At 44.7% G+C, this 10,000-nt stretch overlaps 2 non-coding genes across 2 annotated transcripts; one reads left to right on the forward strand and one right to left on the reverse strand.

Annotated features, from left to right (window-relative positions):
• Positions 1 to 1,101: 1,101 nt before the first annotated feature.
• On the reverse strand, positions 1,102 to 3,006 carry LOC123687766. The gene has a single exon (XR_006749475.1). It is a non-coding gene; the product is annotated as a small subunit ribosomal RNA (ribosomal RNA).
• Positions 3,007 to 6,641: 3,635 nt separating this feature from the next.
• Positions 6,642 to 6,761, forward strand: LOC123688465. The gene has a single exon (XR_006749986.1). It is a non-coding gene; the product is annotated as a 5S ribosomal RNA (ribosomal RNA).
• The last annotated feature ends 3,239 nt before the right edge of the window (positions 6,762 to 10,000 follow it).

Here is a 10,000-nt window from a genome sequence, read left to right on the forward strand (position 1 = left end):
ATTCCAATGACTGAGACGACCCACTGAAGGGTCAATACGTCAGTCGATCGGCGCAAAATCTTCGGTTCAACTAGTTTGCGTACTAATCTAGTGACAATTATCGTAAAAAATTCGGACGGAGACAAACGTCGCAGACAATCCCGAAAGAGCATAAAAACGCTAATGTAACGGGCGTCGCACAACGTCGACGTCTTCGTCCCTGGAATAGATCGTCCTACCGAAGTCCGTAGACAACGGTAACGACTGATCGATTTCGGGCGAGAATCTTTAAAACCTGCAGCCGGCTCCTCGTTCCGTGCCAAACACGAAACTTCGCCCAGCCACGAACGCGGCAATCCAAGCGCTTCGAATCCTTATTCCGAGCACATCACGAGACTTCGCCCAACTACGAACGTCAGCATAAGCAGCCGGCTCCTCGTTCCATCAAGGAACTTCGCCCAACCACAAACGCCGACATAAGCGGCCGGCTCCTCATTTCGTGAGCATCTCTAAACATGGACCTACAACGAAGGCTGCACACACGTGCGGCCGGCTCCTCGTTTCGAGGATATCACAAGACTTCGCCCAACCACGAACGTCAGCATAAGCAGCCGGCTCCTCGTTCCGTCAAGGAACTTCGCCCAACCACAAACGCCGACATAGGCGGCCGGCTCCTCATCTCGTAAACATCACGAAACTTCGCCCAACCACACGAACGCAAAGCCAGCGGCCGGCTCCTCGTTCCGTGCACATCACGAAACTTCGCCCAACCACAAAAACTCTACGTGCGTTCTAGGTACCCGGATAATCGGTCTAAACGATCGCATCCATATAGGGTTCCGGTCATAATCGTCTAACCAAATGCTCACATAATCTGCGATCGTTCTGAAACGACGGACGTAAGCCAAGAGGAGACGCCGACCAGATGTTTAACGTCGATCGGGCAACGTGATAGCTCACTATTATCTCACGGCGCCGCTCCCACAAAATGTTAAGGAAGGCTAATCCGATCGATTGAAGCTACCTCGAGCCAACTGCTTGATCGACGATGACGGTTTCGGTTTCTAAAACTTGATTTATGTTTTTGTTTGTATAATGAAATACGCACAAAACAAATCTTGTTAATGATCCTTCCGCAGGTTCACCTACGGAAACCTTGTTACGACTTTTACTTCCTCTAAATGATCAAGTTTGGTCATCTTCCCAGCAACAGCGGTGACGCCGAAACGCCACCGCGTACCGGTCCGAAGACCTCACTAAATCATTCAATCGGTAGTAGCGACGGGCGGTGTGTACAAAGGGCAGGGACGTAATCAACGCGAGCTTATGACTCGCGCTTACTGGGAATTCCTCGTTCATGGGGAACAATTGCAAGCCCCAATCCCTAGCACGAAGGAGGTTCAACGGGTTACCCGGTCCTCTCGGACAGGGAAGACACGCTGATTCCTTCAGTGTAGCGCGCGTGCGGCCCAGAACATCTAAGGGCATCACAGACCTGTTATTGCTCAATCTCGTGCGGCTAGAAGCCGCCTGTCCCTCTAAGAAGAATATAATGTACGCAGACAGTAAAAACCCACCGACCGAAGCCGGGGGCCTTTGAGGATGTCTAATACGCCTAGTTAGCAGGCTAGAGTCTCGTTCGTTATCGGAATTAACCAGACAAATCGCTCCACCAACTAAGAACGGCCATGCACCACCACCCACCGAATCAAGAAAGAGCTCTCAATCTGTCAATCCTTCCGGTGTCCGGGCCTGGTGAGGTTTCCCGTGTTGAGTCAAATTAAGCCGCAGGCTCCACTCCTGGTGGTGCCCTTCCGTCAATTCCTTTAAGTTTCAGCTTTGCAACCATACTTCCCCCGGAACCCAAAAGCTTTGGTTTCCCGGAAGCTGCCCGCCGAGTCATCGGAGGAACGTCGGCGGATCGCTAGCTGGCATAGTTTATGGTTAGAACTAGGGCGGTATCTGATCGCCTTCGAACCTCTAACTTTCGTTCTTGATCAATGAAAACGTTTTTGGCAAATGCTTTCGCTTCTGTCCGTCTTGCGACGATCCAAGAATTTCACCTCTAACGTCGCAATACGAATGCCCCCATCCGTTCCTGTTAATCATTACCTCGAGGTTCCGAAAACCAACAAAATAGAATCGAGGTCCTGTTTCATTATTCCATGCATAAAATATTCTGGCAAAATTTCAGCCTGCTTTAAGCACCTTAGTTTGTTCAAAGTAAAAGTGCCGGCCCACCTCGACACTCAGTGAAGAGCACCGCGGCGGGGCAATTTGGGCCGCCCTTGCGAACGACCCGCCGGCAGGACGTCTCGCGACACGCCAGTTGACACCGCGAACGATGAACCGGACGGCGCGAGACACAAATTCGACTACGAGCTTTTTAACCGCAACAACTTTAATATACGCTATTGGAGCTGGAATTACCGCGGCTGCTGGCACCAGACTTGCCTCCAATGGATCCTCGTTAAAGGGTTTAGAGTGTACTCATTCCGATTACGGGGCCTCGGATGAGTCCCGTATCGTTATTTTTCGTCACTACCTCCCCGATCTGGGAGTGGGTAATTTGCGCGCCTGCTGCCTTCCTTGGATGTGGTAGCCATTTCTCAGGCTCCCTCTCCGGAATCGAACCCTGATTCCCCGTTACCCGTAACAACCATGGTAGGCGCAGAACCTACCATCGACAGTTGATAAGGCAGACATTTGAAAGATGCGTCGCCGGTACGAGACCATGCGATCAGCTTAAAGTTATTCAGAGTCACCAAATTGTACGATGACGAGCGAACCCGCCACCTATTGGTTTTGATCTAATAAAAGCGCTCCTTCCGTTCCCGGTCGGAGCTCTATTTGCATGTATTAGCTCTAGAATTACCACAGTTATCCAAGTAAATGTGGGTACGATCTAAGGAACCATAACTGATTTAATGAGCCTTTCGCGGTTTCACCTTAATTTGGCTTGTACTGAGACATGCATGGCTTAATCTTTGAGACAAGCATATGACTACTGGCAGGATCAACCAGGGAACTGCGTGCTTATACGATCGGTCCACGAGATTGCCGGTATGGCCAAACCCGTTCGCCTCTCGTCATGTGGCACTAGCCATGTCGATTGACTTCGACTAGCGCCGCACATCAGTAAGTGCAAGTCCTCGACGAAACGACGTAACAGCCCCCAGTCAGCATGAGACTCAAGCTATATATACATCATCATCATCTCGGACAAAACACCGATCAAAAATGAGAAAGTTTCTAGAAACAATCCCTCGCCAAGGCGTCCATATATAATACGAACCCCCGGCTATCAACTAATTTCTTATACACATTCCATCTCGACCCTTCGCTATACATGTGAATATAACGACACGGTGATTCGAGATTCAACAATATTTGTCGCTCGGAACGAATTGAGTGGTTGCAAATTTTTTGTGAACATAACCCGCAACGGGCAGAGGATCACGATTTTAAGGTTGGTCGCTTAAAGGCCATTCGACTACAAAGAGACGAAGCGGACCGCGACCTCGCTGCATGAGGTTGACGAAAGCGACCCAAGATGCGAAAGCCGAAACCAACACACCTTGCCAGTACCCAAACGCCGAGGTCGGATTCGGGTCTACCACTTACCAACTGAATATCATCCTAAAAAGAACTCCAAACAGTCTAGGACAGGACCCATTCTCCACCCCTTCTATATATGTCAGGAGAACCCCGGATTCCCCTCCAGACACGATTTAGCAAACTTTTCCCGATCGATCCGACCCACCGAGGCCGTTTCGACCGTTCGCCGCGCCTACTAGAGCTGATTTCTTCGGACTCCGATCAGAAAATCCGCCGATGCATGTCGTTAACACCTAGTCCGCCTCGTCCGATCGATCGAGGCCGTTTCGACCGTTCGCCGCGCCTACTAGAGCTGATTTCTTCGGACTCCGATCAGAAAATCCGCCGATGCATGTCGTTAACACCTAGTCCGCCTCGTCCGATCGATCTAGGCCGTCTCGAACCACCCATCGCGCATCGAAAGTCGCATCTCTCGAACTCCGATCCGGAAATCGGCCGATGCATCACGTTAACTATTTCTTATATATCTAATATAATATACATGGAGACGGTAAGAATTCTTTTAATCGAAGATATACATATACTTCTCATCAATATCCAAAAGCTTATCGAAAAATAAATTACTCAACTTTTACGTGAAGAATCGTTCACCCAAACCTTATCCCCTATATATGTCAGGAGAACCCAAGGTTCCCCTCCAGACACGATTTAGCAAACTTTTCCCGATCGATCCGACCCACCGAGGCCGTCTCGACCGTCCGCTGCGCCTACTAGGGCCGATTTCTTCGGACTCCGATCAGAAAATATACCGATGCATGTCGTTAACACCTAGTCCGCCTCGTCCGATCTATCTAAACAGTCTCGACGCACCCAACACTCTTTCAAAGTCGGATTACTCGGACTCAATCTGAAAATGGACCGATGCATGACGTCAACACTTAGCCCGCCTCGTCTGATCTATCTAAGCCATCTCGACCCACCCAACACGCCTTCCAAGTCGGATCACTCGGACTTCGATCTGAAAATCTCCGGACTCATTTTTATGAATATCCCCAGTCAGTAAGAACGTTATTTCGCCAATATATACCAACAATAAACCATATTCCAATAGCTGAACCAAAAATATAATTCCCGATCCAAACGTTCTGCATCGCCCAACGCGACCACCTTCCCTATATATGTCAGGAGAGCACAGGGTTCCCCTCCAGACAACACTTACGCTCTATCCCCGACTCTCGGTCGATCGATAGGCCAGGTCAGCGGTGTCTGTTTCGGCCGAAGCTCGGACTTTGGTCAAAATGTTCCGATACAAAATTTGAACCAAGATAGATACAGATATGATTCCTTCTTAAATATACGTTGATTATCGAACAGAATATGGTAAATATTTTGCGATGACCGAGGATTTCATGAATTTTTTTTTTTTTTCGAAAAAATTTTCTATTATCGGAATTTCCTCAAATTTCATTTGGTTGCCTCCTAATGCTTATTAAAAATGATAACCAACAATCAGAATCATTATTTATCATTTATTTCAATTTTTATAATGAAAAACGTTCACGTCCTTTCGCGCCTCTCGATCGTCGTTTACGTGATGCATCGGTCAGCCCTAGTTTACGTGGTGCATCGGTAAGATCGAGTTCACGTTCTGCATCGGTCTGCCCGAGTTTACGTGGTGCATCGGTAAGATCGAGATTACGTGGTGCATCGGTAAGATCGAGTTCACGTTCTGCATCGGTCTGCCTGAGTTTACGTGGTGCATCGGTATGATCGAGTTTACGTTCTGCATCGGTGTGATCTAGTTTACGTTGTGCATCGGTAAGATCGAGATTACGTGAAGCATCGGTATGATCGAGTTTACGTTCTGCATCGGTCTGGACTCTGAGATATATTTTCGACGTGAAAATGTTCCGATACAACTTTTGAACCAGGATAGTTAGAGAGATGATTTTTTCTGGGATGTACGTTGATTGGGGAATGGATTGTGGAAAATAACTTGCCATGACCGAGGTGTTCTCGAATTTTTTTTTTTTTTCGAAAAATATTTTCTGATTTTGGATTTCACTCAAATTTGATTTCGTTGCCTTCTAATGTGTTCTAAAAGAGTAAATCAGTAATCAGAATCGAAAAATATTTTTCGGATTTTTTTTTTTTTGAAAAAAAATTTTCTGATTTTGGAATTTCCTCAAATTTGATTTGGTTGCCTTCTAATGTGTTTTTAAAGCGTAAATCAGTAATCAGAATCAATATTCATTGTCGACTTTAATTTTTATAAGGAAAAATGTTCACGTCCTTAAACGCCTCCCCATCATTAGCCCGAGTCCAAGTCGATGTCAGTCCCGAGCGGACGGTGTCAGATACTACCTATCGCCCCGGTCTGGACTTGGCGAGGTATTTCGACGTGAAATGTTCCGATACAACTTTTGAACCAGGATAGTTAGAGAGATGATTTCTTCTATGTTGTACGTTGATTGTGGAATGGATTGTGGGAAATAACTTGCCATGACCCAGGTGTTCTTGAATTTTTTTTTTTTTCGAAAAAAATTTTCTGATCTTGAAATTTCCTCAAATCTGATTGCGTTGCCTTCTAATGTGTACTAAAAGAGTAAATCAGTAATCAGAATCAATATTCATTGTCGACTTTAATTTTTATAAGGAAAAATGTTCACGTCCTTAAACGCCTCTCCATCGTTACCCCGACTCCAAGACGATGTTAGACCGGAGCGGACGGTGTCAAATGCGACCGATCTCCCCGGTCTGGACTTAGCGAGATATTCCGACGTGAAATGTTCCGATACAAAAATTTAACTGTGATAGTTAGAGAGATGGTTCCTTTTGTGATGTACGTTGATTGTGTAATAGAATATGGAAATAAACTTGAGATGACCGAGGTCTTCTGGGATTTTTTTTTTTTTTCGAAAAATATTTTTCGATTTCGGAAATCCCTCAAATTTCATTGAGATATGTCCTAATGTGTTCTTAAAACTTAAATCAACAATCAGAATTAATATCCAAAAGTTATTTCATTTTTTATAAGGAAAAACGTTCACGTCCTTTCCGCTCCCAAAAAGTGAGATATCATAGAAAATATCGCTATATTTGTTGTTTACGGCCATACCACGCTGAAATTGCCAGTTCTCGTCAGAACACTGAAGCCAAGCAGCGTCGGGCGCGGTTAGTACTTGGATGGTGTGACCGCTTGGGAACACCGCGTGCTGTAAGCTTTTTTTTTACGTTCTGCATCGGTCTGCCGAGATAACGTGGTGCATCGGTATGATCGAGTTTACGTTCTGCATCGGTAAGATCGAGATTACGTGATGCATCGGTAAGATTGAGATTACGTGGTGCATCGGTAAGATCGAGTTTACGTGGTGCATCGGTAAGATCCAATTCACGTTCTGCATCGGTAAGATCCAGTTCACGTGGTGCATCGGTAAGATCGAGATTACGTGGTGCATCGGTAAGATCGAGTTTACGTGGTGCATCGGTAAGATCCAATTCACGTTCTGCATCGGTAAGATCCAGTTCACGTGGTGCATCGGTAAGATTGAGATTACGTGGTGCATCGGTAAGATCGAGTTTACGTGGTGCATCGGTAAGATCCAATTCACGTTCTGCATCGGTAAGATCCAGTTCACGTGGTGCATCGGTAAGATTGAGATTACGTGGTGCATCGGTAAGATCGAGTTCACGTGGTGCATCGGTAAGATTGAGATTACGTGGTGCATCGGTAAGATCCAGTTCACGTGGTGCATCGGTAAGATGGAGATTACGTGGTGCATCGGTAAGATCGAGATTACGTGGTGCATCGGTAAGATCTACTTTACGTTCTGCATCGGTCTGCCCTTGTTTACGTGGTGCATCGGTAAGATCGAGATTACGTGAAGCATCGGTATGATCGAGTTTACGTTCTGCATCGGTCTGCCCGATATTACGTGGTGCATCGGTCTGCCCTAGTTTACGTGGTGCATCGGTTTGGACTTAGAGATATATTTTCGACGTGAAAATGTTCCGATACAACTTTTGAACCAGGATAGTTAGAGAGATGATTTTTTCTGGGATGTACGTGGATCGGGGAATGGATTGTGGGAAATAACTTGCCATGACCGAGGTGTCCTCGAATTTTTTTTTTTTTCGAAAAAAATTTTCTGATTGTGGAATTTTCTCAAATTTGATTTGGTTGCCTCCTAATGTGTTCTAAAAGAGTAAATCAGTAATCGGAATCGAAAAATATTTTTCGGATTTTTTTTTTTTTCGAAAAAAAATTTTCTGATCGTGGAATTTCCTCAAATTCGATTTGGTTGCCTTCTAATGTGTTTTTAAAGCGTAAATCAGTAATCAGAATCAATATTCATTGTCGACTTTAATTTTTATAAGGAAAAATGTTCACGTCCTTAAACGCCTCCCCATCATCAGCCCGAGTCCAAGTCGATGTCAGTCCCGAGCGGACGGTGTCAGATACTACCTATCGCCGAGGTCTGGACTTGGCGAGATATTACGACGTGAAATGTTCCGATACAACTTTTGAACCAGGATAGTTAGAGAGATGATTTCTTCTATGTTGTACGTTGATTGTGGAATGAAATACGGAAAATAACTCGCCATGACCGAGGTGATTACGATTTTTTTTTTTTTTCGAAAAAAATTTTCTGATCGTGGAATTTTCTCAAATTTGATTTGGTTGCCTCCTTATATGTTCTAGTAGCGATAATCAACAATCAGAATCAAAATCCATGGTCGGGTTTGATTTTTATAAGGAAAAATGTTCACGTCCTTTTTTACAACCCCGACTCATTGACGATGTTAGAACCGAGCCGGCGGTGTCAGATACGACCGATCGCCCCGGTCCCGATCGTCATTTACGTTGTGCATCGGTCTGCCCGAGATTACGTGGTGCATCGGTATGATCGAGTTTACGTGGTGCATCGGTAAGATCCAATTCACGTTCTGCATCGGTAAGATCCAATTCACGTTCTGCATCGGTAAGATCCAGTTCACGTGGTGCATCGGTAAGATGGAGATTACGTGGTGCATCGGTAAGATCGAGATTACGTGGTGCATCGGTAAGATCTACTTTACGTTCTGCATCGGTCTGCCCTTGTTTACGTGGTGCATCGGTAAGATCGAGATTACGTGAAGCATCGGTATGATCGAGTTTACGTTCTGCATCGGTCTGCCCGATATTACGTGGTGCATCGGTCTGCCCTAGTTTACGTGGTGCATCGGTTTGGACTTAGAGATATATTTTCGACGTGAAAATGTTCCGATACAACTTTTGAACCAGGATAGTTAGAGAGATGATTTTTTCTGGGATGTACGTGGATCGGGGAATGGATTGTGGGAAATAACTTGCCATGACCGAGGTGTCCTCGAATTTTTTTTTTTTTCGAAAAAAATTTTCTGATTGTGGAATTTTCTCAAATTTGATTTGGTTGCCTCCTAATGTGTTCTAAAAGAGTAAATCAGTAATCGGAATCGAAAAATATTTTTCGGATTTTTTTTTTTTTCGAAAAAAATTTTCTGATCGTGGAATTTCCTCAAATTCGATTTGGTTGCCTTCTAATGTGTTTTTAAAGCGTAAATCAGTAATCAGAATCAATATTCATTGTCGACTTTAATTTTTATAAGGAAAAATGTTCACGTCCTTAAACGCCTCCCCATCATCAGCCCGAGTCCAAGTCGATGTCAGTCCCGAGCGGACGGTGTCAGATACTACCTATCGCCGAGGTCTGGACTTGGCGAGATATTACGACGTGAAATGTTCCGATACAACTTTTGAACCAGGATAGTTAGAGAGATGATTTCTTCTATGTTGTACGTTGATTGTGGAATGAAATACGGAAAATAACTCGCCATGACCGAGGTGATTACGATTTTTTTTTTTTTTCGAAAAAAATTTTCTGATCGTGGAATTTTCTCAAATTTGATTTGGTTGCCTCCTTATATGTTCTAGTAGCGATAATCAACAATCAGAATCAAAATCCATGGTCGGGTTTGATTTTTATAAGGAAAAATGTTCACGTCCTTTTTTACAACCCCGACTCATTGACGATGTTAGAACCGAGCCGGCGGTGTCAGATACGACCGATCGCCCCGGTCCCGATCGTCATTTACGTTGTGCATCGGTCTGCCCGAGATTACGTGGTGCATCGGTCTGGACTTAGAGATATATTTTCGACGTGAAAATGTTCCGATACAACTTTTGAACTAGGATAGTTAGAGAGATGATTTTTTCTGGGATGTACGTTGATTGGGGAATGGATTGTGGGAAATAACTTGCCATGACCGAGGTGTTCTCGAATTTTTTTTTTTTTTTCGAAAAAAATTTTCTGATTGTGGAATTTTCTCAAATTTGATTTGGTTGCCTCCTAATGTGTTCTAATAGCGATAATCAACAATCAGAATCAAAATCCATGGTCGGGTTTGATTTTTATAAGGAATAATGTTCACGTCCTTTTTCGCC

The sequence above is a fragment of the Harmonia axyridis genome, chromosome X (assembly GCF_914767665.1).
Source record: "Harmonia axyridis chromosome X, icHarAxyr1.1, whole genome shotgun sequence".
Lineage (NCBI taxonomy): Eukaryota > Metazoa > Arthropoda > Insecta > Coleoptera > Coccinellidae > Harmonia > Harmonia axyridis.